Source organism: Clytia hemisphaerica, unplaced genomic scaffold, assembly GCF_902728285.1.
Source record: "Clytia hemisphaerica strain Z4C2 unplaced genomic scaffold, Clytia hemisphaerica genome assembly, whole genome shotgun sequence".
Lineage (NCBI taxonomy): Eukaryota > Metazoa > Cnidaria > Hydrozoa > Leptothecata > Clytiidae > Clytia > Clytia hemisphaerica.
In genome coordinates, this window is record NW_027104275.1 from 316,177 (window position 1) to 343,245 (window position 27,069).

General features: G+C 33.3%; 1 protein-coding gene across 1 annotated transcript in view; it reads right to left on the reverse strand.

The window, feature by feature from the left end:
* The window catches only part of LOC136816834 (pre-mRNA-splicing factor ATP-dependent RNA helicase PRP16-like), a 124,012-nt gene that overhangs the window by 36,857 nt on the left and 60,086 nt on the right, over positions 1-27,069 (reverse strand). The window lies entirely within an intron of this gene.

The window sequence follows — 27,069 nt, forward strand, 5'->3', positions numbered from 1 at the left end:
GATTTCGCGGGGACTTAATTTCGCGGATGGCACTAATGGAAGAAAACAATTTCTCGATATTGCGCCTTTTTACGCATAATTATTCATGTTAGTTATTGAAATACACATTATTAGCGCTTCTTTAATGCCAATAAACATTTCAAAAGTAGTTCATTTGACATTTTTGAGTTTTGTTTAAAAATATTTCGCGCATAAGGCCTTTACAAAATTCCACTGGGACTTAATTTCGCGGATGACACCCAAATCCGTGAAATCCGCGAAATTTAATTTAAATTCAATCTCCGCGAAATTTTTATCCTATTAAAGTAGACAAAAATATTTAAGAAATGTAGAAGATGAGAACATTTTAAGAACACTTTAAGAACATGTTCAGTCTTACCGCAACCCAAATATCAAAGAAAGTTTTAAAACTTTTGACCTTCTTATATAAAGTCGTTCATTGTATAAGTTGCATAGTTGAACGAGAAGACGTTTCAACAGAGAGCTATATATGTTTCTGAGAGACTGATTCTGTTTCAATCTACTTGCAAGACAAGACATATAATCAATGTATTATTTTTCCCGATAAGACGTCACGTTGTTAAATCTTACATCGGAGACATTCACAAAATTGTGTCCTTATTTTGTAATGGTCAATAATTCCCAAACACTATTAGCAATGGTCCGTATTCAATTCTACGTACTAGGCGTTGAGAAGACTGGCGTTCCTACTCTATAAGCCCAATATTGAAAACAAGCACATATATTTTCAGGTTTGATACACAGACTTCTAACCCTACTTTCCCAACCCACTGTTATAAAGACATGACGTGAAAAAAATTTTTAGCGTAGCGTCATTATGCAAATTGACGTCAAATATGTTTTTCAAGTTATCAGAAAGAAATAGTTTAATTTCCAAAAAAATGAGCAAAATAGGACATACAGTTTTTAAGACAGGTAGTTTGTGAGATGTTAATTGGTGTCATAAACGCAAGCAAAATATGCAATGATGGCTGACCTCAGCTGAACTAAAGCTCAACGGTAGATAGTCCTCCAGGAACGCGGACCAAAAATGGAGGATGGATCTCCCATGTTGAGACTTTCAATCACAATTTTTCTTTATAATCTAAAAAAGTTGGAGTTAATGGACCAAATGATACTAATATTGGAAGTTTATCATGGCTTGGATCATGAGATATAAGCATTATTCTTGAATCACATTATCATAGAAAATTGTCCAGGTAAGTTCTCTGCCGGGGGACAGTATATTGTTATATTTCTTTAGGAGTTTATTGTCGATTTTTTTTCTTTTTTTAGAATCTGATTTTGAATGCAAAATATCAGATTCTAAAAATGTTTGGATGTGAAATCATAGCAAAGTAAACATATGAAAGCTACTTAAATAAAGTTTTAGATTTTTGGAACTACAATCAGTGCAATAACATATTGACAATTTTAGCTATTTTACCATTTTTCGAAAATTGAAGTTCGAGCGAGAATGTCAATTTCGGGCCTTCAACTTGATTTCATGGAATATTTCGATCTGGGAGGGATTTATTGGTTTCTAGGCTATATTTCAAGCCTTACTGGATCTTCTTAAGTCTAGAGCGCTTCCAAATTATTTGTGGTTACAAAATTTCGTTGGGAGTTTCCCTTTTGCGCCAAGTATTTTGTCACTGATTGTAGATACCTCAGGCAAGTTAAGGCCTGTGCAAAAAATTCGATAAATCGTGACGGCCGTGACGGCAGTTGTTCCACCCCTTTTTATGGGAAATGTTTCGTTATTTTCACTCTTCATATTAATACCTTTCCGAAAAGTCCTGGGCCAAAAATTCTGTTTCAGCCATTTTGGGGAATTTAAGGCAAAACACTTTTTGCTAACGTCAGCAAAAATTTGAAAGACTAATATCTCCTGGAATATTTATTGAAATGAGCTCAAATTTTGTACAAAGGTAGAGTGGATATATGTCTTTCATTTCCAAAAAAAAATTTTCAAAAAATTTATGACGTCAGCAAAAATCAGCATTTTCGTTTTTCCTGAAAAAATGCTGACGTCATCAATTTTTTGGAAATAAAAGATATTTATAAACTCTACCTTCATACCAAATTTCAGTTTATTTGGAAAAATATTCCAGGAGTTATTAGCAATTTAAATTTTTGCTGATGTCAGCAAAAAGTGTTTTTCCTTAATTTTCCCAAAATGGCTGAAACAGGATTTTTGGCCCAGGACTTTTTGGAAAGGTATTAATATGAGGGGAACATAACTCAGTAAAAATTTCTTCCAGAAAAGGGGTGGAACAATTGGCCGTCACGAGTTTTATGATTTGTTGGATTTTTGTGTTTTTTTTTTCCAATTTATTTATTGTTGGTCTGCCATAGTAATAATAAAATACTAATTAATACCAACCGTAGAGAATAAACTAATCATATAATGAAGAATATAAGATAAAAAAATTTTTATTTTTATATACATATTTTACAAAGACAAATATTTGTGAGGCTTATTTCTTTCAGTGAGGATTTAAAAGTTTCGATAGAGGATTCAAGCTTGATTTTTTCAGGAATCTGATTCCAAAGCAGGCTTCCTCGAAATAAGAAAGATTGAGTTCCATAACGTTGTGAATTAGCCTTAGGTATAGACATTAAAAGTTTGTTTCGAAAGTTGAATTTCATTTTCTTCGTTACGTAGATTTCTTGCATGAACTTCGGATTTAATTTGTTCTCAGATTTGTAGACCTCACAAAGTAGGCAGCAAAGCTGAGTTTCATGAACCGTCTTACATTTGGCGTTTTGCAATAAAACTTCATAATCGTTTCTGAAATCACAGAGTAGAGCTCTTAGGGCCCGCTTATGAACTTTAGTAATTTCTTCATATGTGGTTTTATTACAGAACATCCAGATTATCGGTGCATAGTTAAATATTGACATAATATAAGCATTAAATATTAACTTTCGCTGGTCAAAATTAAGATAAAAACGAATTCTGTTCAAACTCCAGATTCTGGATCTTGCTTTAGAGCAAAGTGAATTGATATGGGTCGCAAAAGAAAGATTGTTATCAATATTTATGCCTAGTAGCTCAACAGAATCCGTTGATTTTATCCTAACATTTCCAACGCTGATTTCTACAGGAAGATTCCTATTTCCTAGAACCAACATTTGGAATTTTCCGGGGTTAGCTTCGAGGTAGTTATTTGAAAACCAGGCTAAGATTATTTCTAGGTCAAACTCAAGATTTGAGATGACCTCTTCTAGAGTTTCCGCACAAGAGTGTGAGGTGTTATCGTCCGCAAAATTGCAGATGCTGGCTTTAACAATAAAAAGAAATAAATCGTTTATGAATATATTAAATAAAAGGGGACCAAGAATTGACCCCTGCGGAACACCTAGAGTGATTTCTAACCAATCGCTATATTCAGAGCCGATCTTTGTTCTCTGATAGCGATTACTCAGATAACATTTTAGAAGATCGAGACTTTTTGTTTCAATTCCGTAGGCTTTAAGCTTTGTGTTGGTTGCCATGGAAATGACGAATATTTTTGACGTCAAAACTTAAAATGACAATAATTCCTGGAATTTTTATCGAAATGAGCTCAAATTTTGTACCTATTTCCAAAAAAAATTTTCCTAAAAATTGATGACGTCAGCATTTTTTGAGGAAAAAAGAAAATTGCTGATTTTTGCTGACGTCATCAATTTTTGAGAATCTTTTTTTTGGAAACCAGAGATATTTATAAACCCTACCTTTGTACCAAATTTGAGCTCATTTGGATGAATATTTTAGGAGTTATTAGCAGTTTAAATTTTTGCGGACGTCAGCAAAAAGTGGTTTTCCTTAATTTTACCAAAATGGCTGAAACATAATTTTTGGCCCAGGACTTTTGGAAAAGGCATTAATATGACGAGTGAGAAAAACCAAAAATTTTTCCCGAAAATGGGGTGGAAGAACTGGCCGTCACGCATTATTTGATTCGTTAATTTTTTGCACAGGCCTTAACTTGCCCGAGACTTTGTCATTTGTCATTTGTAGGTCACTTGCTTTATAAATTACTATGATATTTCTTTCGGAGTTTATTGTTCATCATTTTGTTGGTAGACTCAGTAGATAATCTGCTGCAAGCTGTAAACATTAAACTCCAGAGAAAGGAAGGTAGAGATTCAAACGAAATTCAAACTGCATTTCGATACGAATCACTTTGTAAACGACGAGCACGGCAAGCAAGCCATATTAAGGTGTCTTAATTATAAAATAAAATCGATACCATCCAATCAGATTGCAGCTTTATGTTAATTACTTAACCACTACTCGGAATTTAATTATGCTGATCCGAGGTTTAAATTTTCAGAAATCTGAATTTATCATTGATGGTCAACAAGTAGCAGATTTTGAAATCCTTCGTTAAAATATACAACAAACCAAACAAATATCTGGTTCAGAAAGTCTGATTATTAGTTTCATGTTTAAATTTTAATGTATTTGTATGGTAGGTCTTGGATGTATGAAAATTAAATGCATATCTTAGACATTAAGTAGCTAGAATGAGAAGATTGAAAATCAAGCAAAACTGAACTGAATGAGGATTTTCAATTATTTGAGATCTGTGCAGTTATTTGTGATGTCATTAGTCTGAACCGCAGACCTCTACAAAACCCCAGGTAGTATAAGGAGCACGAATCCGTTAGCGGATGCCAACAGCTTATGTTCGATGCCAGTATTCGATGCCAGCCTATGATGCTATATGACTCAGATCTTCAGATAATAATCTGAAGTAAACTATCATTGGTAAACTATCATTGTTTGAAGAGAAATAGAATGTGTCATTCTCGGGAAAAAAGTTAATTCAAACCGGAGAAATTTAAGAATGATTTATAGTTGAGCTCATGAAGTTTCTTGAAGAAGTAGATTGTGATAGCGATCGGTACGGAATCGAATGTTCATGAAAGCCAACAAGCGAGAGAATCACGCTCTGGACATTTTTTTTGAAAAAAGAATGCTGCGTTTGGAGCAGTAGCAAAACATTATAAAAAGATTAAATAACATTATTGTAAATTTCTTGAAATTTCATACCCACATTATTATACCTTTGGATCTTCAAAAATCTGATGTATGTATACCACACACCGATGGAAAGTGTGATTAAAAGTAGTTTACAAAGTTACAAATTATATTTCGAGATTGTTTCTTTTTCTAGGATTCGATGACTATGGAGGTTCACTTTTAGGTTCTTCAAAATCTCAGGTGTACTGCCATAAACATTGAGCTTTAGTGGTTTAGGCTGGAGAATCTTGTCCATTTGGCATTTAATCTTGGCATGTTTTCTTTAGGTTCTTTGAAATCTTAAGAAAGAAAGGAAGATTAAATTCCTTTGGATGAACAGATCGAAACACTGGTTATTTTTCTATGTTAAATTTGAAGTCGAAGTCTGAATATGTATAGCCGGGTGTATATATCCTTCGTGACCTTAAATTTATTCTCAGGAGTAATAACCTGAATGCTTAGGATTTTATTCGTCGAAATTGACATCAGATTCATATTAATCTTGTGTATCGAGTATGGAGTAATGAAACTCATGTGTGTAGCGTAAAGCCTAGATAAGCCTAAAGGCTTGGGGACAAGAGAAGTTTTTTCATGATCCATCCCACCAAGCTGAAACACTTTCTCGCTTGATTCACTTTTATTGGTAGAAAGAAAAATGGGGTGGCGACACGAGAAGGCGTTTCAGCTTGGTGGGATTGATCATGTTGCATTGCACCAACGGGAAAAAAACTCGTGCTCCCAAGCCTTAAATAATTTTTTTTTCATTAGACTTTCAGAGGATCTGCGAAGTGGAAATTTAATGCTTTATTGAAACAAAGGAACTTGTTAAAACGAACTGCGTTTTTATCCAAGAGTTAAGTGACGTCAAATATTATTCTAATATTATTTTAAAAATAACAAAACTTTTCCAAATTTCACAATTCAGTTTTGACATCGAAACAGAAGAATAAGCGCTCAACAAGGTAACTTTATAACAAACATTTACTCTTTGAAATAACTTATTGTACTTATATTAAAACTTGTGTCCAGTACTATGCCATATACAGACGGTGTTAGAATCTAAAAGAAAGAATGAACGCCATGGTCAAAAAGTTAAAAGGACAGTGTGGCATGGCGTGGTTTGGTATCCAATTTTCTTGAGAAATTGGTAATTTACTTTGAAGATATTAGAATCAAAACAAGTTTGTCACAAGTTATGTTTTCTAAATTAAGTTACAGTATATGGGTTGCTCTCGTAGCAGGTTGGTTATTATTTTTCGATTCTGGTTATTATTTTTAGAATCTGATTTTGAATGCAAAATATCAAATTCCAAGAATGTTTAGATTTTAAATCATAGCAAAGCAGCCTTCAGGATCAGATCCTTCAAAAATATGGTGTAAAACACATGAAAGCTCCCTCATGGACATTAATCCCTAAATTAAGTTTTGGATTTTTGGAAACAGATTCTGCGTGTTTCGATGTCAGATTTATAAATTCTGGTTCGAATCGCAAAGTATTAGATTCCTAAAATGATTTATGTGAAAACACAACGAATACGTCTCAAGACCATCCATCATACGACTTTCAGTGTGTTGGCGAAAATCGTTAAATCTCTTTAGTAACGAGTTTTTATATTTGTAAGTTTTAGAGTTTTGGAATCAGATTTCTCTAACGTCAGATTAATACAATCTGGTTTAGGGTACAAGGTATCTGACTCTAAGAATGCTTTATTGTGAGTTACATAGTACAAGCTCTTATTTTCCAAGAAGTACGTAAATCTTGCTTATGGTATTATATTTTTATATTAGGTCTGTCAGATTCTTAAAATCTGAATTTGTCAATCTCAACTGCAGATTCTGAGTAATTTGACTTTGAGTGGCAAAATAACAGATTCTTTAGAATGTTTTGGGGCGAAACATTTTCAAAATTATGCTTTTCAACATCAACCTAAGAAAATTTTAAGGTGCTTAGAATCTGACCCGTAAAATTAAACCACTGATGCTTCTCATTGCATCGTTTTTATTCTTGGGATTTATTTGGTCGTATGTTCCCTGTCAAAGATGATGTGTTTTGACTTCGAGCAACTAGTGATTAAATTCTCGGAATGCTTTGAATATTTATATTCTAATGATTGTCAAGAAACAGCAAGGATTTTTTGAATTTAAAGACTTCCGTCTTCGAATAACCTATTATCAAATTCTCAGAAAGTTCTGGTGTGAAAACATGCCCTATATTCTCAGTAGTTGAGGTAGAATCCGAAAGAGGGGTGTTTTTTTTTCATTTTTTCATAAATAATAAATTCTATTCCTTCTACCAAGAGCTCTAAATCTAAAATCTAATCCGTGCATCCTAAAGACAAAACTAATTTTCCAAAGATACCGGCGTTTAATTAATGTCGTTTAATTAATGTCAAGGAATGAAACGTATTGCGAAAGATTCATTGAAATCTGCTACAAACCATGGACTTTAAATTCTTTTGAAGGATGGCTTGAGATTCAAAAGCAACTGAATCTAATAGTTTCATTGGAGTTTCAAGCTTATTGTTGAAGACAGATTCATGGAAATCTGCTGCAAACCATAGACTTCAAACTCCTTTGAAGAATCGATCGCGGTTCACACAACACAAACGAATGTTAAAAGTTTTCATTGGAATTTTAAGTCGATTGTTGTGCTACGACAGATTCATGGAAATCTGCTGTAAATCATAGACTTCAAACTCTTTTGAAGAATGGCTCCCAATTTGAACACAACTGAATGTTATAAGTTTTCATTGGAGCTTTAAATTGATCGGTTGTAGGCAGATTCATGCAAATCTGCTGCAAACCATCTCAATTCGAACACAAACGAATGTTATAAGTTTTCATTGGAATTTCAAGTCAATTATTGTGCTATGACAGATTCATGGAAATCTGCTGCAAACCATAGACTTCAAATTCCTTTGAAGAATGGCTTGCGATTCGAACATAACTTGATGTAATAAGTTTTAATTGGAGTTTAAGTTTAATTGGAAATTTGCTACATGTAGACCACAGACATCAAACTCCTTTGAATAATCGATCGATGCTTAAAAGCTTTTGTTAGCGATGCTTAGGGTTAATAGAGATCTGAGAATCTTAAAACGAGCTATATCATAAATATTAAATTCATTCAAAAGACATTGGAAAAACTGATGTTAGATTCTTAGTATTTATTCAATAAGATTAGCGATATTTATTTTTTATGGAATCTTCAATTGCTTAATAATTTGAAATTTTTAAGATCTTCAGTAACAAGGAATGGAGATTCAGAGATCTGATTATGAACATTAATTTTGTTGGAATGAAAAAGACCGACATGATGATTTCAAAATCATCCGTTGAATAAATAAATCAAAAACCAACTAGAATGTACCAGGATCTCGGAAATACGATTAATCAACTTTCATAGAACTTCAAAGACACGATTTAACGTGGAGCGAAAGTATCGAAGTTATAACAGAAACAGTTTTATATTACAAAGTTGCAGAATCTTGTTCTCTTGGCATTTAATCGTCCCGCTTTTTCTTTAAATTTTTTGAAATTTTAAGAAAGAAATGGAGATTAAGTTCCTTTAGATGAATAGATTGAAACGCGAACGCAATCAAAACATTGGTAACTTTTCGAGGTTAAGTTTAATCGAAGTCCAGTGTGTATAATTCATGGAACTTGATTGTCAGAGTAATATCTGGATACTTGGCGATCTGGGTATATACCATGGGGATTAAGTTCTATGCAGGAAACTGAAAATAAACCGATTGATAGGATTGATGATATGCAATAGTTTGAGAGTCAAATCTATATGGGTGAAAATGATGAATGTTTTTGTCAGTAAAACTTAGATTACGCAATTATGAGCATTGAATCTTCGTAGATAACATCAGATTAATAACAATCTGTGTTAAGGATGTTAAGGATTATATTCCGTGTTTATCATGTGTATCGTGTTTCTAAAATCTGAAAATCTGAAAAAGTGGGAAAGACACTTCAACAATGACAAGAGTGAGTTATTTTCTGATTCTGATTCTTTGTTTTTTATTGTTTGATTTATAACAATCTTGCTCAGAGGACAAAGTATTAGATTCTAAAGATGTTTCGATGTTAAAACGGATAAAACAGCTACCGAGGACCCTATAACTTTAATAATGTTTTGCAGGGTTCAGGGTTTAAGGTCTCTGATTCCAAGAATGTTTTCGTGAAAAAAACCCTCTATAACGTCAGCAACACTTCGATATTTTCAAATTCCTTAGAATCTGAATCTCTTTTATTCAACATCGAATTTTTAGCAATTCGACTTTGAGAGGGAGATATTAAATTCCAAGAAAGTTTTAGTGTGAAATCAGCGTGTTGTATTTCACATTTCCAAATTTTTGTTGGATTCTTTGAAACTAACTTTAGACATTTTCAACCCAAGTTCGAGTATCATATATGGGATTCACATAGAAAACCTTTGAGAGAAATTGACTTTTATATGTTTTGGTGTCGATGGACCGCTGAATTATATCTTTTAGATTTTTGGAAACAGATCCTTGGACATTGATTTGGATTTATGAAATCTGGTTCAGGGTTTAAGGTTTCTGATTCCAAGAATGCTTTAGTGTAAAGAACCCGCGATTACCCTCTCATGGTGATGGATCTCTAAATAATATCTTTTAATTTTGGAAACAGATCTTTGGACTTTTGAAGTGAGATTCATAAAATCTGGCTCAGGGTACAAGATAACTGATTCCAAGAATGTTTTAGCGTTAAGAACCCGAATTTTTAGCAACTCGACTTTGAGTGCAAGATATGAGATTCCAAGAAAGTTTTAGTGTGAAATCAGCGTGTTGTATTTCTCAAGATATCAATTTCGAAAATTTTGTGGGATTCTTTAAAACTATCCTTAGACATTTGTAAACCTGAGTATCCAGTAACATTTAGCGGATTTACAGAGAAAACCTTTGTGTGAAATATTGACTTTCATAAGTTTTTGGGAAGCACGCGATACCTCTCTCATGGTGATGGATCTCTAAATAATATCTTTTAATTCTGGAAACAGATCTTTGGACTTTTGAAGTGAGATTCATAAAATCTGGCTCAGGATACAAGATAACTGATTCCAACAATGTTTTAGCGTTAAGAACCCTCTATAACATCAATGACACTCCGATGTTTTCTAATTCGTTAGAATCTGAATCTTTCAGCTCAAAATCGAATTTTTAGCAACTCGACTTTGAGTGCAAGATATGAGATTCCAAGAAAGTTTTAGTGTGAAATCAGCGTGTTGTATTTCTCAAGATATCAATTTCGAAAATTTTGTGGGATTCATTAAAACTATCCTTAGACATTTGTAAACCTGATTATCCAGTAACATTTATCGGATTTACAGAGAAAACCTTTGTGTGAAATATTGACTTTCATAAGTTTTGGGGAAGCACGCGATACCTCTCTCATGGTGATGGACCTCTGAATTATATCTTTGATTTTTGGAGACAGATCCTTTGCTTTTTGAACGTTAGATTTATGAAATCTGGTTCAAGGTTTAAGGTATCTGATTCTAAGAATGTTTTAGTGTAAAGAACCCACTTTAACTTCAGCAACACTTCAATATTTTCAAATTCCTTAGAATCTGAATCTCTTTTATTTAAGATCGAATTTTTAGCAATTCGACTTTGAGTGCGAGATATTAGATTCTATGATTCTATTCTTAGATTCAACGATTCGCCTATTTATATTGAGTGAATGGCCTTCTTCTTTATTTTCGGAATCTATTGCGAGAAATTTTAATATGTATTTGTCCCTGAGAGCTAATGGATTTAAAATTCTTTAAATGCCTGGGAAAAGGAAAAGCCAAAAGAAAAAATATATGATTTTATTCTGAGAATCTAATGGTTTGTACCTTCGATGGATGAGTCCTGGGTATTTGTCCTTGAAGAGAAAGCCTCCATGTTCTCAGACTGTTTCAATGTGAAAATATCACTAAGTGACCTGAACAAATTCTATTACTAATATTAGTTGAGATACAACGGAGAAAAAATCCTCAGGCAGAATTGCTTTATATTCTTATAAATATCAAGGAATGTTAAGAATATGGCTCTATCATTAGATTCTGAGTGTTAAATCTTTAATGATAAAAACCTAGATATTGGCTTTTGAAGAGCACACCAACTCTATGGGTGAAAAGACGAATTTTATTATCAATAAAACTATGGACTAAGTGGACTTTTGAGTTGGATTTATGAAATCTGCTTGTAGGTTTAAGGTATCTGATTCCAAGAATGCTTTAGTGTAAAGAACCCTCTATAACGTCAACAACTCTCCGACAATTTCAAATTCCTTAGAATCTGAATCTCTTTTATTCAACATCGAATTTTTAGCGATTCGACCTTGAGAGGGAGATATTAAATTCCAAAAAAGTTTTAGTGTGAAATCAGCGTGTTGTATTTCTCAAGATATCAATTTCCAAAAATTTGTTAGATTCTTTGAAACTAACTTTAGATATTTTCAACCCAAGTTCGAGTATCATATATAGGATTCACAGAGAAAACCTTTGTGTGAAATATTAACTTTCGTATGTTTTGGGGAAACACGCGATACCTCTCTCATGGTGACGGATCTCTTAATTCTATATTTAGATTCTTGGAACCAGATTCTTGAACTTTTGAGTTGGATTCATAAAATCTGGTTCAGGGTACAAGATATCTGATTTTGGGGAAGCACGCGATACCTCTCTCATGGTGATGGACCTCTGAATTATATCTTCGATTTTTGGAAACAGATCCTTGGACATTGAGTTGGATTTATAAAATCTGATTCAGGGTTTAAGGTATCTGATTCCAAGAATGTTTTAGCGTTAAGAACCCTCTATAGCGTCAATGACACTCTGATGTTTTCTAATGCCTTAGAATCTGAATCTCTTTTATTCAACATCGAATTTTTAGCAATTTGACTTTGAGAGGGAGATATTAGATTCCAAGAAAGTTTTAGTGTGAAAATAGCGTGTTGTATTTCTCAAAATATCAATTTCCAAAATTTTGTTGGATTCTTTGAAACTAACTTTAGACATTCTTAAACCTGAGTATCCAGCAGCATATATCGAATTCACAGAGAAAACCTTTGTGTGAAATATTGACTTTTATATGTTTTGGTTAAGCACACAATACCTCTCTCATGCTGATGGACCTCTGAATTATATATTTAGATTCTTGGAACCAGATTCTTGGCCTTTTGACCCCAGATTTATGAAATCTGGTTCAGGGTACAAGATATCTGATTCCTAGAATGTTTTAGCGTTAAGAACCCTCTATAACGTCAACGACTCTCCGATGTTTTCAAATGCCTTAGAATCTGAGTCTCTCCTATTTAAGATCGAATTTTAAGCAATTCGACTTTGAGAGTGAGATGTTAGATTCCAAGAAAGTCTTAGTGTGAAATCAGCGTGTTGTATTTCTCAACAGATCAATTATCAAAATTTTGTTGGATTCTTTGAAGCTATCTTTAGAAATTTTTAAACTGAGTATCCAGTAGCATTATATCGAATTCACAGAGAGAAGCTTTGTGTGAAATATTGAATTTGATATGTTTTGGTTAAGCACGCGATACCTCTCTCATGGTGATGGACCTCTGAATTATATCTTTTAGATTTTTGGAAACAGATACTTGGACATTGATTTGGATTTATGAAATCTGGTTCAGGGTTTAAGGTATCTGATTCCAAGAATGCTTTAGTGTAAAGAACCCTCTATAAGGTCAATGACAGTCCGATGTATTCTAATGCCTTAGAATCTGAATCTCTTTTATTGAACATTGAAATTTTAGCAATTCGACTTTGAGTGCGAGATATTAGGTTTTATGATTCCATTCTTAGATTCAACGATTCGCCTGTGGATATTGAGTGAATGACCTCCTTCTTTATTTTCGGAATCTATTGCGAGAAATTTTAATATGTATTTGTCCCTGAGAGCTAATGGATTTAAAATTCTTTAAATGCCTGGGAAAAGGAAAAGCCAAAAGAAAAAATATATGATTTTATTCTGAGAATTTGATGGTTTGTACCTTCGATGGATTAGTCCTGGGTATTTGTCCTTGAAGAGAAATCCCCTATATTCTCAGACTGTTTTAATGTGAAAATATCCACCTGAACAAATTCTATTAATAATATTAGTTGAGATACAACGGAGAAAAAATCCTCAGGCAGAATTGCTTTATATTCTTATAAATGTCAAGGAATGTTAAGAATATGGCTCTATCATTAGATGCTGAGTGTTAAATCTTTAATGTGTGTTGAGATTTCAAACCTATTCCGTATTTATCAGAGTTTCTAAAATAGACATTTCATTTCATTCAAGAGTGAATTGAGTGAATTTCATATGGTCACAAAAACTATTTGACGTCAAATATGATTCTGAAAAATATAATATTTCAAATTAAAAAATATCTAAGAAGCAAGAGAAAGATCATTTATGACAATCAACTCATCATTAAACAAGGTAAACTATCATTCACTCTTGGATATATTTTTGTACTCAGATTTAAATTTGTGACAACCAAAGATTATGTTTCAATTCCAGAAGATCTTTAAAATTTCTAAGAATCTGGTTTTGAGTATGAAATATCGGATTCAGAGAATACTTTGGTATAAAAATTGTTTTTTCATGACCTTCACTTCAAAAGGTTTTTAGATTCTCGAAATCTGAAACTTGCGTTTTTTGCTAGATTTATAATAATTTGGCTTAAAGGACAAAGTATTAGATTCTTAGAAAGTTTTGCTGTTTGATGCAAAAACGTAATAAAAATCTACCAAGACCCTATTATAATAACTTTCATATGCTATGGCGTAAAAGATTGTCAAATCTTTCTTGTAGTTATATATCTCAGAATTATATCTTAGACTTTTGGAAACAGATCCTTTGCTTTTTGAACGTTAGATTTATGAAATCTGGTTCAAGGTTTAAGGTATCTGATTCCAAGAATGGTAAAGAACCTTCTATAACGTCAACGACTCTCCAACATTTTCACATTCCTTAGAATCTGAATCTATTTTATTTAAGATCGAATTTTTAGCAATTCGACTTTAAGAGCGAGATGTTAGATTCCAAGAAAGTTTTAATGTGAAATCAGGGTGTCCGTATTTCTCAAGATATAAATTTCCAAAATTTTGTTGGATTCTTTGAAACTATCTTTAGACATTTTTAAACCGTACAGTAGCATATATCGAATTCACAGAGAAAATCTTGGTGTGAAAAATTGACTTTTATATGTTTTGGTTAAGCACACAATACCTCTCTCATGGTGATGGACCTCTAAGTTATATCTTAGATGTTTGGAACAGATCCTTGGACTTTTGAGTTGGATTTATGAAATCTGGTTCAGGGTTTTAAGGTATCTGATTCCAAGAATGCTTTAGTGTAAAGAACCCTCTATAACGTCAACGACGCTCCGACATTTTCAAATTCCTTAAAATCTGAATTTTTTCATCAATGTTGGATTTTTAGCAACTCGACTTTGAGTGCGAGATATGAGATTCAAAGAATGTTTTAGTGTGAAATCAGCGTGCTGTCTTTTATTCTCACAAGATCAATTTCCAAAATTTTGTGGGATTCTTTAAAACTATCCTAAGGTTTACATTTGTAAACCTGAGTATCCAGTAGCATATATCAAATTCACAGAGAAACCCTTTGTGTGAAATATTGACTTTCATAAGTTTTGGGAAAGCACGCGATACCTCTCTCATGGCGATGGACCTCTTAATTCTATATCTAGATTCTTGGAACCAGATTCTTAGACTTTTGACCCCAGATTTATGAAATCTGGTTCAGAGTACAAGATATCTGATTTCTAGAATGTTTTAGTGTATAAAAACCCTCTATAAAGTCAACGACACTTCAACATTTTCACATTCCTTAGAATCTGAATCTCTTTTTCAATGTTGAATTTTTAGCAATTCGACTTTGAGAGGGAGATATTAGATTCCAAGAAGGTTTTAGTGTGAAATCAGCGTGTTGTCTTTCTCAAGATATCATTATCAAAATTTTGTTGGATTATTGGAAACTAACTTTAGATATTTTCAACCCAAGTTCGAGTATCATATATGGGATTCACAGAGAAAACCTTTGTATGAAATATTAACTTTCGTATGTTTTGGTGAAGTACGCGATACCTCTCTCATGGTGATGAATCTCTAAATAATCTATATATTAATAGTGGTAGTCTGTATGTGTGTTTGTCTGTGTTTTCTACTTTCGTTTTCGCTTTGTTTGTGTTTTAAAATTATGACTTTTAGCCTCTTGCTCCACAAATTTGTTTCATTGGATTCGCGCCATTTGCAAAAGATCGGATAGAGCTTGGTTTAGACTTTATTAAGCCTTTGTTTTGAAATTTAAGGCCCATCTACATTTAGTAATTTTAACTTCTGCCCAGACTTGCCTTTTTCTCTCTTCTTTTGTTTTAAATGTTTTCGAATGTATTTAACGATCGTATTTATTAATGACATTCGAATTCTTTTCAAAACAAAACAATTTCATTTCATAGAAAAGAATATTTCAAATTAGTAAATAATCAAATTACATAAAAAGGGGGATTGGTGGACAACAGCGATTCAAAGGGCGATATAAAGCAAAACATAAGAAAAAATCAGTTCACTTCTTTTTTCTTATAAAAATATTCAAGCCGTCGTTACCATTGAGTTTAAAGCCCGAAGGGCTAAAGTTCAATCTCTAACCTTTCTCAGGCAAGAAAAAGTGAAGCTTAAAAAATGCGCCGCATTTTTGACGACAGATTGAATCTAGCAATTCCTTTGTTTACGATTGATATTTTTTTCGAAATTTAGAGGTAAATTTTATAGTATTAATCTGTCATTTGTGTAAAAACCAGGCGAGCCGCTCAAGGCCGCGCTACTTTGGTAGGATTTGTTGGCTTCAAATCCTACCAAGGAGATTGACTTCTAGCCCTTCGGGCTTATACTTCATTGGTCGTTACTGCTAAAAAGTGTGTACGTCATTTTCCCGGGGGGGGGGGACTAGGGCTTTATGTCTCGGGAGGGGGGCAGTAAACGATCCAAATATGGTTAAAAGATAAGACACCCGGGGAAGGTTAGAGTTAAACGTTGTACAGATTTCTTTTTTTTATTTGATCGCTTTTTTAAGCCAGCTTCAACATCCAAAGGACTTTTAGTGCGTTCAGCTACAGCTTAACCGGCGTGCGACGCCGGGTACCGGCTAGTATCTTTTAATTTGGAAACAGATCTTTGGACTTTTGAAGTGAGATTCATAAAATCTGGCTCAGGGTACAAGATAACTGATTCCAAGAATGTTATCAACGACTCTCCAATGTTTTCTAATTCCTTAGAATCTAAATCTTTCAGCTCAAAATCGAATTTTTAGCATTTCGACTTTGAGAGGGAGATATTAGATTCCAAGAAAGTTTTAGTGTGAAATCAGCGTGTTGTATTTCTCAAGATATCAATTTCGAAATTTTTGCTTGATTCTTTGAAACTATCTTTAGACATTTTTAAACCTGAGTATCCAGTAACATTCATCAAATTTACAGAGAAAACCTTTGTGTGAAAAATTGGTTTCTATATGTTTTGGTGAAGCACGCGATACCTCTCTCATGGTAATGAACCTCTGAATTATATCTTAGATTTTTGGAAACAGATCCTTTCACTTTTGAGTTGGATTTATAAAATTTGGTCCAGGGTTTAAGGTATCTGATTTCTGTAGAATGTTTTAGTGTGAAATCAGCGTGTTTGGATTATCGGAAACTAACTTTAGAAATTTTCAACCCAAGTTCGAGTATCATATATGGGATTCACAGAGAAAACCTTGATGTGAAATATTAACTTTTATATGTTTTGGTGTCGCACGCGATACCTTTCTCATGGTTATGGATCTCTAAATAATATCTTTTAATTTTTGAAACAGATCTTTGGACTTTTGAAGTGAGATTCATAAAATCTGGCTCAGGGTGAAAGATAACTGATTCCAAGAATGTTATAGCGTTAAGAACCCTCTATAACATCAACGACTCTCCAATGTTTTCTAATTCCTTAGAATCTTAATCTTTTCAGCTCAAAATCGAATTTTTAGCAATTCGACTTTGAGTGCAAGATATGAGATTCCAAGAAAGTATTAGTGTGAAATCAGCGTGTTGTATTTCTCAAGATATCAATTTCGAAAATTTTGTGGGATTCTTTGAAGCTATCTTTAGACATTTGAAAACCTGAGTATCCAGTAACAGTTATCGAATTTACAGAGAAAACCTTTGTGTGAAATATTGACTTTCATAAGTTTTGGGGAAGCACGCGATACCTCTCTCATGGTGATGAACCTCTTAATTCTATATTTTGATTCTTGGAACCAGATTCTTAGACTTTTGACCCCAGATTTATGAAATCTGGTTTAGGGTACAAGATATCTGATTCCTAGAATGTTTTAGTGTAAAGAACCCTCTATAAACGTCAACGACGCTCCGACATTTTCACATTCCTTAGAATCTGAATCTCTTTTTCAATGTTGAATTTTTAGCAACTCGACTTTGAGAGGGAGATATTAGATTCCAAGAAAGTTTTAGTGTGAAATCAGCGTGTTGTCTTTCTCAAGATATCATTATCAAAATTTTGTTGGATTATTGGAAACTAACTTTAGACATTTTCAACCCAAGTTCGAGTATCATATATGGGATTCACAGGGAAAAACTTGATGTGAAATATCAACTTTTATATGTTTTGGTGTCGCACGCGATACCCCTCTCATGGTGATGGATCTCTAAATAACATCTTAGATTTTCGGAAACAGATCCTTTGCCTTTTGGACGTTAGATTTATAAAATCTAGTTCAGGGTTTTAAGGTATCTGATTCCAAGAATGCTTTAGTGTAAAGAACCCTCTATAACGTCAACGACTCCCCAACATTTTTACATTCCTTAGAATCTGAATCTCTTTTATTTAAGATCGAATTTTTAGCAATTCGACTTTGAGAGGGAGATATTAGATTCCAAGAAAGTTTTAGTGTGAAATCAGCGTGTTGTATTTCTCAAGATATCATTATCAAAATTTTGCTGGATTATTGGAAACTAACTTAACCTCTGAATTATATCTTAGATTTTTGGAAACAGATTCTTGGTCTTTTGAGCTTAGATTTATAAAATCTGGTTCAGGGTTCAAGGTATCTGATTCCTAGAATGTTCGTAAGTGAAAGCACAATCAAACAGTTATCTACTTTCCTATACGTGTTTTGATGGAGAATTCGCAAAGTCTGTCTAACGGTAATGACTGTTCTTTTAATTTTATTAGATTCTTAGCATGTAAGCGTTTGAGTGTCAACCTCAAATTCTCAGCAATCAGTTCAAGATATTAGATTCCAACAATGTTTTGGTGTGAAACATTTTGAAGATAATGTTCGTCAACCACCTTAAGCTGGCGAGACCAGTAAAATGAAATGATTAATACTTCTCTGTGCAATAATTTTTATTCTTTGAATTTAACCACTCGTTTTTTCTTGGCAAAGCTATGGCGTTTTGCCTTGAGCCCGAATGGATTAAAGTCTCAGAATGCTTTAAAATATAATAGAAAAGTTTAACGATTGACCTATGAATAAAGATTGAATACACTCTTTCTATATTTTTACAATCTAATCCATACGATCTTGCGATACATTTTAGAATGTATTGTTCCTAAGAGGTAATGAATTTGAATTCTTGTAATGTTAAGGAAAAGAAGAAGCCGAAAGACTATTTTTGTAAATCATATTATTAACTTCCGCCTAGTTGAGATAGAATCCGAGTGCTAATGATATTTTACTCTGCTTTCCATACCAAGGCCTTATTGGCCAACCTTAGTATCAAAATGTAACAGGGAAGGCATCCTCTTTTGTTTTTGACCAACCGCAAGACGAAAATTTCCCCTACTTACTTTTATTCAGTGATAAAGATCTTTTACTGTTTTCGGTACCATGTTCTACCTTTGATCCTTGGAGTCTGCTATCATGATGGATAAAGTTTTTAAAGTGGTTTTTGGTCTGTTTTTTATGAACTTTATAATCCTTACTGTTGTTACAGATCCTTTGAAATCTGAAAGACAGCATGACGATTAAGTGCCTAGAATGATAGTTTGAATGAGATTTAAGTTAGATGGTTTTATCGTGGATCTTGTGAAAGATAGACGTAATAACTGTTGCGTATGAAAAAATTGACTCCCATATGTTTTGGCGAAGCACGCGATATGTATGGTGATGGAACTCTGAATTATAACTTAGATGTTTGGAAACAGATCTTTGGACTTTTGAAGTTAGATTTGATAAAATCTGGTTCCAAGCATACCTTGATCCCTAAGAATAAAAGTCTTTGAGTGTCAACCTCAAAATCTCAGCAATGAGTTAAAGATACTAGATTTCAACAATATTTTGTGAAACATTTTCAAGTTAATGTTCATCAACCAACTTAAGCTGGCGAGACCAGTAAAATGAAATGACTAATACTTCTCTGTGCAATATATTTTCATTCCTTGAATTTAACCTCTCGTGCTCTTCATGCTAAAGCTACGGTGTTTTGCCTTTAGGGCCCGATAGATCAAATTCTCAGAATGCTATAAAATATAATATAGAAATATAACGATTCGCCTATGGATATTGAGTGAATGGCCTTCTTCTCTATATGAGAAAAATTGACTCTGGGTACTTCTTGATGAAGCACGCGATATGTATGGTTATAGATCTCTTTATTATATCTTAGATTTTCGGAAACAGATCTTTGGACTTTTGAAGCTAGATTTGATAAAATCTGGTTTAGGGTTTAAGGTATCTGATTCCAAGAATGTTTTGATGTGAAAACATAATAAAACAGCTCTCTACTTTCCCGTATGTTTTGGTGAAGTATTCGTAAAGTCTTCCTCACAGCAATGGCTGCTCTTTTGATTTACGAGCATCCTTTTAAGGGCTACTTAGACTACACAATATATTCACTAACAATATTTGACAATATCGTTTTCGGACCGTAATGTACGAAGTAAATAACAGGTACTTTATTATAAAAGAAAATTTCTTTCTGTAAATGATCCTTCTATATTGTTGGAATATTGCAAATCGAGCTGGCAATATATTGCGGACTTATTTTCAATATATTGCCGGCACTCAGCAATATATCATTAATATATTGCCTGACAATATATTGTGTAGTGTATGTAGGTAGCATTCAAGATACTAGATTTTCATTCTTGGAATCTAATGAGTCTGTGACAATTCAATGACCAAATCCTAGGTATTTGTTTTGAAGAGCACATCATCAGATTCTCAGAATGTCTGGATGTGAAAACATCAGTAACTGACCTGAATGAGTTCTATGTATTAACTTTAGTTGAGATATTAATCAGAAGGTCAATCTTCCTAAGATGGGTTTATATTCTAATAAATGTCAAGAAATGACCAGACTATGGTTATATTCTTGGATTCTGATTGTTGTATGTTCAATGACCAAATCCTTGATATTTGTCTTTGAAAAGCACACCAACCAACGGGTTTTATACAAAGCTGCAAGGGTTATTCTTCTAGTTGTGCGTTAACTGTTAATTGAAATTAGATTTCAAGAATTTCTTTGGAGTTAATAATGCCACCCATTGTACAAGCAGATTCATAGTAGTCTGATGATCAAAATGGCATTCAATTCTTTTGGATGGAAAGATATATGATTTAAGCAGTTGGATCCAAGTGTATGTTTTCATGGAAGCACTGTCTTTAGATTTAAAAAACTCTGAGGCTAACTAGTGACACAAATTTCCATGGACGAATGGAGGCTTGAAATACAGTCTTGTAGAAAAATTTCTCAGAGATCCAAATACTGTCCCAACAAAGAGTTAGAATTAAAATGTAACGGGGAAGGCATCATCCTTGGTTTTTAAGTAACCACAAACCGAAGATCCCCCTACTACATTTTATTCAGTGCATAAAGATCTTTTTTTCTGCTTTCGGAAAAATAGTACCTTCGATTCTTGGAGTCTGCTTTTATTAACATATCTTTCAAATCGGTTTTAGTAACTTGATTATGAATATATGATATAAGGAGAATTGTGATTCAAACATTATAATCAAAGTCTGTCAAAGTTTCCTCTTTCTCTTAGAATTATTTCCCATTGGAGCTTATTGCCACTGGATGATTTTAGATTCATAGTAATCTATAAAATCAACAAAGGCACGAAACTCCTTGGAAGGACATATCTAAGATTTAAGCAAAACTAAACGAAACTACTTTGAAGGACATATCTAAGACTTAAGCAAAACTGAACGAAACTACTTGGAAGGACATATCTAAGATTTAAGCAAAACTGATGTTGCTTAGAGACAAGAAGGAGCAAAAATTATTTTGGGGACTTAATTTCCTTTGCTATTTTGCAGATTCTTTGAGAAATCTCTGGGACAGCATGGAGATTAAGTGCCTGGGATGATAGAATGAGATTCAAACATTAATAAAAGAGAATTACGATTTGATGTACAGAGATAATTGTGTTTTGGAATCTTGTAAACCATGGATTTGATAACTGGTGTATCTTGTAGCTTAATCGTTGAAAGCAAAATATTCTAGATGTAAAACCACACTATGCACGGGGACAAAACTTCTTTGTGAAAATGTTTTATCACAACATGAACTTGATTATAAGGAAAACATTTAATCGTTTACACGTAGATGTTTCAACAATAGTTAAGTTCAAAAAAATTGATTGCACATACAACCAAACCCATTCAAACGGAAATCTAAAGAAGGAAAAAAAACGTTACCACATAAATGCTAATTTCTTCTCTGCGCCACTTCAAAAATTGACGTCAAATAACTTTTTTCGGAATTTCTTTCAGAACTTTCAAATCGAAATAGAAAGCAGACGATACTCTCTCACACCGTATTCATGCATCAATGAACTTCATATCCAAGGTAAATTTTCAGTTCCAAACGATGGCTATAAGATTCTTCGAAAGTTGAGACTTATAATCTAATATTTGTAAATTCTACGTGCCTAATACTATAAAAGTGGATAAATTTTAGCGTGGATTTAATTTGGCGAATGACCAAAATGCGATTTTTGGCGGGGATTTAATTTGGCGAATGTTCAATTATGTAAAATTTGGCAGGGATTTAATTTGGCGAGTGGGAAGGCTTAAGTCTCTGGTAAACTAAAAAATTTGTGGTATTTTACTAAGAAATACATATTCTCCATAGATTTTTCTTAAAAATCTTTAAAAAATTCATTAAATTTGGCGGGGATTTAATTTAGCGCATGGCCGATTTTTGAAATTTTGGCGAGGATTTAATTTGGCGAATTTTGGAAAAAATCACCAAATTGCCAAATTTAATCCCCGCCAAAATTTATCCACTTAAGGTAGCAGCTTCCTTCAGTTGATTCATGGCGAAATCCAGTTTTACATGATGGCTATTAGAATATATGGATATTGTGATTTCATATAGTTTGTTCTTATAAAAGGCGTGGAGTTTTTTTTTAGAATAAAACTTTTGCCAAGTTATCCTCTTGATATAAACAAACATAATTTATGAATTAGCGGTTTTGAAAAAAAATATTCGAAGAATTTGAAGAATTCAATGAGGGGTCAACGATTAATAATTTTTTTTCTTCAAAATATTGTTTCAGTCAAGGCTAACCACAGATTCACGAATGTCTGGTTTTTGGTTTTAACTGTACAAATCTTCTTATAAGAACATGCAAAATTTTTGAAGTCTTCAAACGTTCTTAGCTTGAGTTTTAAGCCTAAAAATGTTCTTGGAGTGTTGAATTTTACTAATTTTATGAGTTTTTTGTGCACTTTCCTAAGAAATGAAGCATTTTAGAGTTAAAGCAATGCCTTAATTTTCTTAACTTGTTGTTAAGGTTCTGGCATCAAAGCGTTATGTTATACTTAGTATATAGTTTGTTCTTATAAAAAACGTGTAGTTTTTGAATTTTTGTTTTTTATTATTGTTATTTTAGAATAAAACTGCTTGTTGCCAAGTAATCCTTTTGATATTAATAAGCATAATTTATGAATTTTCGAAAAAAAGAATCGAAGAATTCAAATACAATAACCAATTCATAATTTTTTTCTTCAAAATATTGAATAAAAATTGTTTCAAACAAGTCAAGACTGTTGCAATTCGTCATTTTTGGATCTCTTTAAACCTAAACTGTTGCCTAGTAATCCTCTTGACATTAAAATGCATAATTTATGAATTTTCGAAAAAAAGATTCGAAGAATTCAATGACAAATACCAATTCATAAATATTTTTTTCAAAAAATTGAAAAAATATTGTTTTAAATATTGAAGTCAGGATTGTTGCAATTCGCTTCGGGTTCTTGTCCTAGTCTCGGAAGCGACTGATCAGTCAAAAATGAAAACTTTGCTTCTCATTTTTATTTTCATTTACAATTTGGTGGAAATTAATGGGAAACTTTTTTCAAGGATTTCAACCAATCAAAAGCCAAGAGAAGATCCAATTGACGTCATTGAAGTTGATCGTTTCCCTGAAAAACGATGCTTCTCCGCATGCCAATATAACGAGAAATGTTTATCGCTTCTCATTGAAAAATTCAGTGAGACGGACTACCAATGTCGTTTATATGATAAAATACATGACGAACTAACGTTGGAATCTCACGAAGGAGAGTCAACCTTTCATTCAATGGTTTTCCATGAAGACTGTAACGGATGGAAGAAAGGTGGTGCAAAAACTGGTGTTTACTCCATACTCCTATCCAATGGCACCAGGATCAAAGCTAGATGTAATATGGATATTGAGGGAGGCGGTTGGCTTGTTTTTCAACACCGTTTTGATGGTTCAGTAATATTCAACACTCGTGATTGGAATGAATATAAAAGAGGTTTTGGTTCTGTTTACGGAGAGTATTGGCTAGGGAACGAAATTCTTCATATGTTGACGTCAAAAAACAAGTATGAATTCTATTTACACGGCGGCCGATTCGATGGCACAACTAGATATACAAGATGGGATTATTTTGAAATCGAAAGTGAAACCTATAACTATAGACTTAAAACTGGAGCAAACAAGATGAGTGGGGACGATTCGATTGCAAAAAACTGGGGAAAAGCTTTCACAACACATGACAACGACAATGATAATCACAGTGCAAATTGTGATAGTTACAGCAATAGAGGAGGATTTTGGTATGATGGTAATGGTGGTGACTGCGGAGATTTATATCTCAATGCAAAATATTACTATCAGGAGGAAGGTGTTGCGTTGAAAGGTCTTATTTGGCGAGGATGGATTGAAGACACGCAATCTCTGAAATGGACTGAATTCATGATTAGAAAGGTGGTTTGATCAACCACTCTTAGACACAAAAAAAAACATTTGATGTTTAAAAACGATGTGAGACCATTACTCAACAAAGAACCATAATTGTGATAAATTGATTAATTTCAGTCTTCACGATGGCTATTAGCGAGTTTATGTATCTGCACTTTTGAGGAAGGCGGAGTGATTAAAACGTTTTGGAACAGCCTGCATTACTGACTGATACGTTCGAGTTAAGGAGACATTCGAGTTAGAGAGACTCCACTGTACAACTTCAGCGGTGATCACCAACTGATAAAGTATAGTACGACAAAGAGTCCATCAACAATTCATTCTGCAAGTTACAATACGAAAAGAATTCGTCGAAGCTAAAGCTTGCTTCTTTTTGCTAAATCTTAGCAATTTTGTCTTAAAGTAACAAGCATATGACTCCTTAGAATGTTTTAATTAAAATTTCGAAGTCACACCATAACAAAATCATTATTCATTAGGCGAATGATAAAAAATGTTTTGTTTCCGGAATGCGGGTGAAGGAAAAAAGTTATCATGCGGCCGGCCGGAAAATAATTTTTTTTTGCTATTTTTGATAATTTATGGCTCATTGAAATAGACTTTAAGAATAACTTTTATGTATAAACACAGCATAAATTATGCCCTAAATTACAACAAGTACGGACTACTAACGAACGAAAGTTTGCGGCCGGGTCAATAAAAAATAATTTTTCACCCGGCCGGTTTCCGGAAACAAGAAATTTTTTTTGTTTCGCCTTATTCAAAATTGTTATGTAAAAAGTTTTCACTATATTTATGATATTTATTATCATAACTTATTATTTTATTGTATATATTTCAAGATATTTAAAATTTCATAAGTTATTATATTATAAGGTTTAATCTCAATTTTGGCATTAATCTCAATCTAAGATTTTCAGTCCGAAACCACGATTTTCGTAAGAATACCTAACTTTTACATTTACTTATTTCGGCGCCCCTTTGCACTTTTACACCTTAGTTATGGCAGTTTTCGGCCAAAAAGAGAGAAAATACCCTAAAATTTTCGTGATCGCTTCGCTCGCGTTACTTTTTTGTAAAAATATTTACTTTTCATAGGGGGCGCCAAAATCAAAATCTTCTAAAATTGCCTCCCCAGGTTTAGTCGACCCCACCACGCTACTGAATGGAGGTGCTCTTTCGTACCGAAACATTGTCTTAAATTTTAAGAATGTTAAGTTCTGGAACACTGCTCATACTAGGGATATATAAAGGTTTTTGTTTTATTACGGATCTTGGTATCTGTCTTAAGACAACAAACCATTATATTCTTAGAATGTTACGATTTGAAAACAGTACTTGCAAAAAATTCCAGTCATTATTTTAAGTGCAGGCTTTTACATTCATACAACTGAGGTATAATAATTGTAAATCATGGTAAGACTCAAGGACGAATAAAGTCTTCGAACCTAACAGAGAAGCTCGTGAAAGGGTGCTGTTAGATTCTGAGAATGCTATGTGGTTTATTTGCATTTCGTTTTATTTTGAATCTTTTTGGAACCTTATCGATTTAAGAACCAAGAACGAAAAATTTCTCCGAACCTAATAGAAGCTCGTGAGTACAAGATTCTTAGCAATGTTATTCTCAATATTCTGGAACTAATTTAGAACAAGGAAAATTCTCGTGTAGAGCTCGTGAGATTCTGAATTGTGTTCTTTCGGTTATTTGCTCTTTTTGAGATTTAAGACCAAATTTCTCGAACCTAATAGAAGCTCGTGAGTACAAGATTCTTAGTTTATTCTCAAGGGTGCTGTTAGATTGAAATGTTCTTGTGCTGTTTTCGGTTCATTTTGAATTTTTTGTTAAGATTTGAAGAAAAATTTCCGAACCTAATGAAGCTCGTGAGTACTTCTAGAATCTTCCTCAGGGTGCTGTTATTCTGAAAATGTGCTTCTTCATTTGAATCTTTTGAAACCTTCGATTTAGAACGAAAAATTCTCCGAACCTAATAGAACTTACGATTCTTAGCAATGTTATTCTCAAGGGTGCTTTAGATTCTGAAATTCTTGCTGTGCATTCGTTTCATTTTGAATCTTTTGGCAGCTTATCGATTTAAGATTCAAGGACCAAAATTCTCCGACCTAGGAAGCTCGTGGTACAAGATTCTTGCAATGTTATTCTCAAGGTTGTTAGATTCTGAAAAAGTTCTGTGCTGTGCATTTCGGTTCATTTTGAATCTTTTTGGCAGCTATCGATTTTAAGATTCAAGGACGCAAAATTTCTCGAACCTTTGAACTCGGAGTACAAGATTCTTAGCAATCTTATTCTCAAGGGTGCTGTTAGATTCTGAAAATGTTCTGTACTGTGCATTTTGGTTCATTTTGAATCTTTTTGAAACCTTATCGATTTAAGAACCAAGAAAGAAAATTTCTCCGAACCTAATAGGCTTCGATGAGTACAAATTTAGCATGTTATTCAAGGGTGCTGTTAGATTCTGAAAATGTTCTGTGCTGTGCATTTCGGTTCATTTTGAATCTTTTTGGCAGCTTATCGATTTAAGATTCAAGGACGCAAAATTTCTCCGAACCTAGTTGAAGCTCGTGAGTACAAGATTCTTAGCAATGTTATTCTCAAGGGTGCTGTTAGATTCTGAAAATGTTCTGTGCTGTGCATTTCGGTTCATTTTGAATCTTTTTGGCAGCTTATCGATTTAAGATTCAAGGACGCAAAATTTCTCCGAACCTAATAGAAGCTCGTGAGTACAAGATTCTTAGCAATCTTATTCTCAAGGGTGCTGTT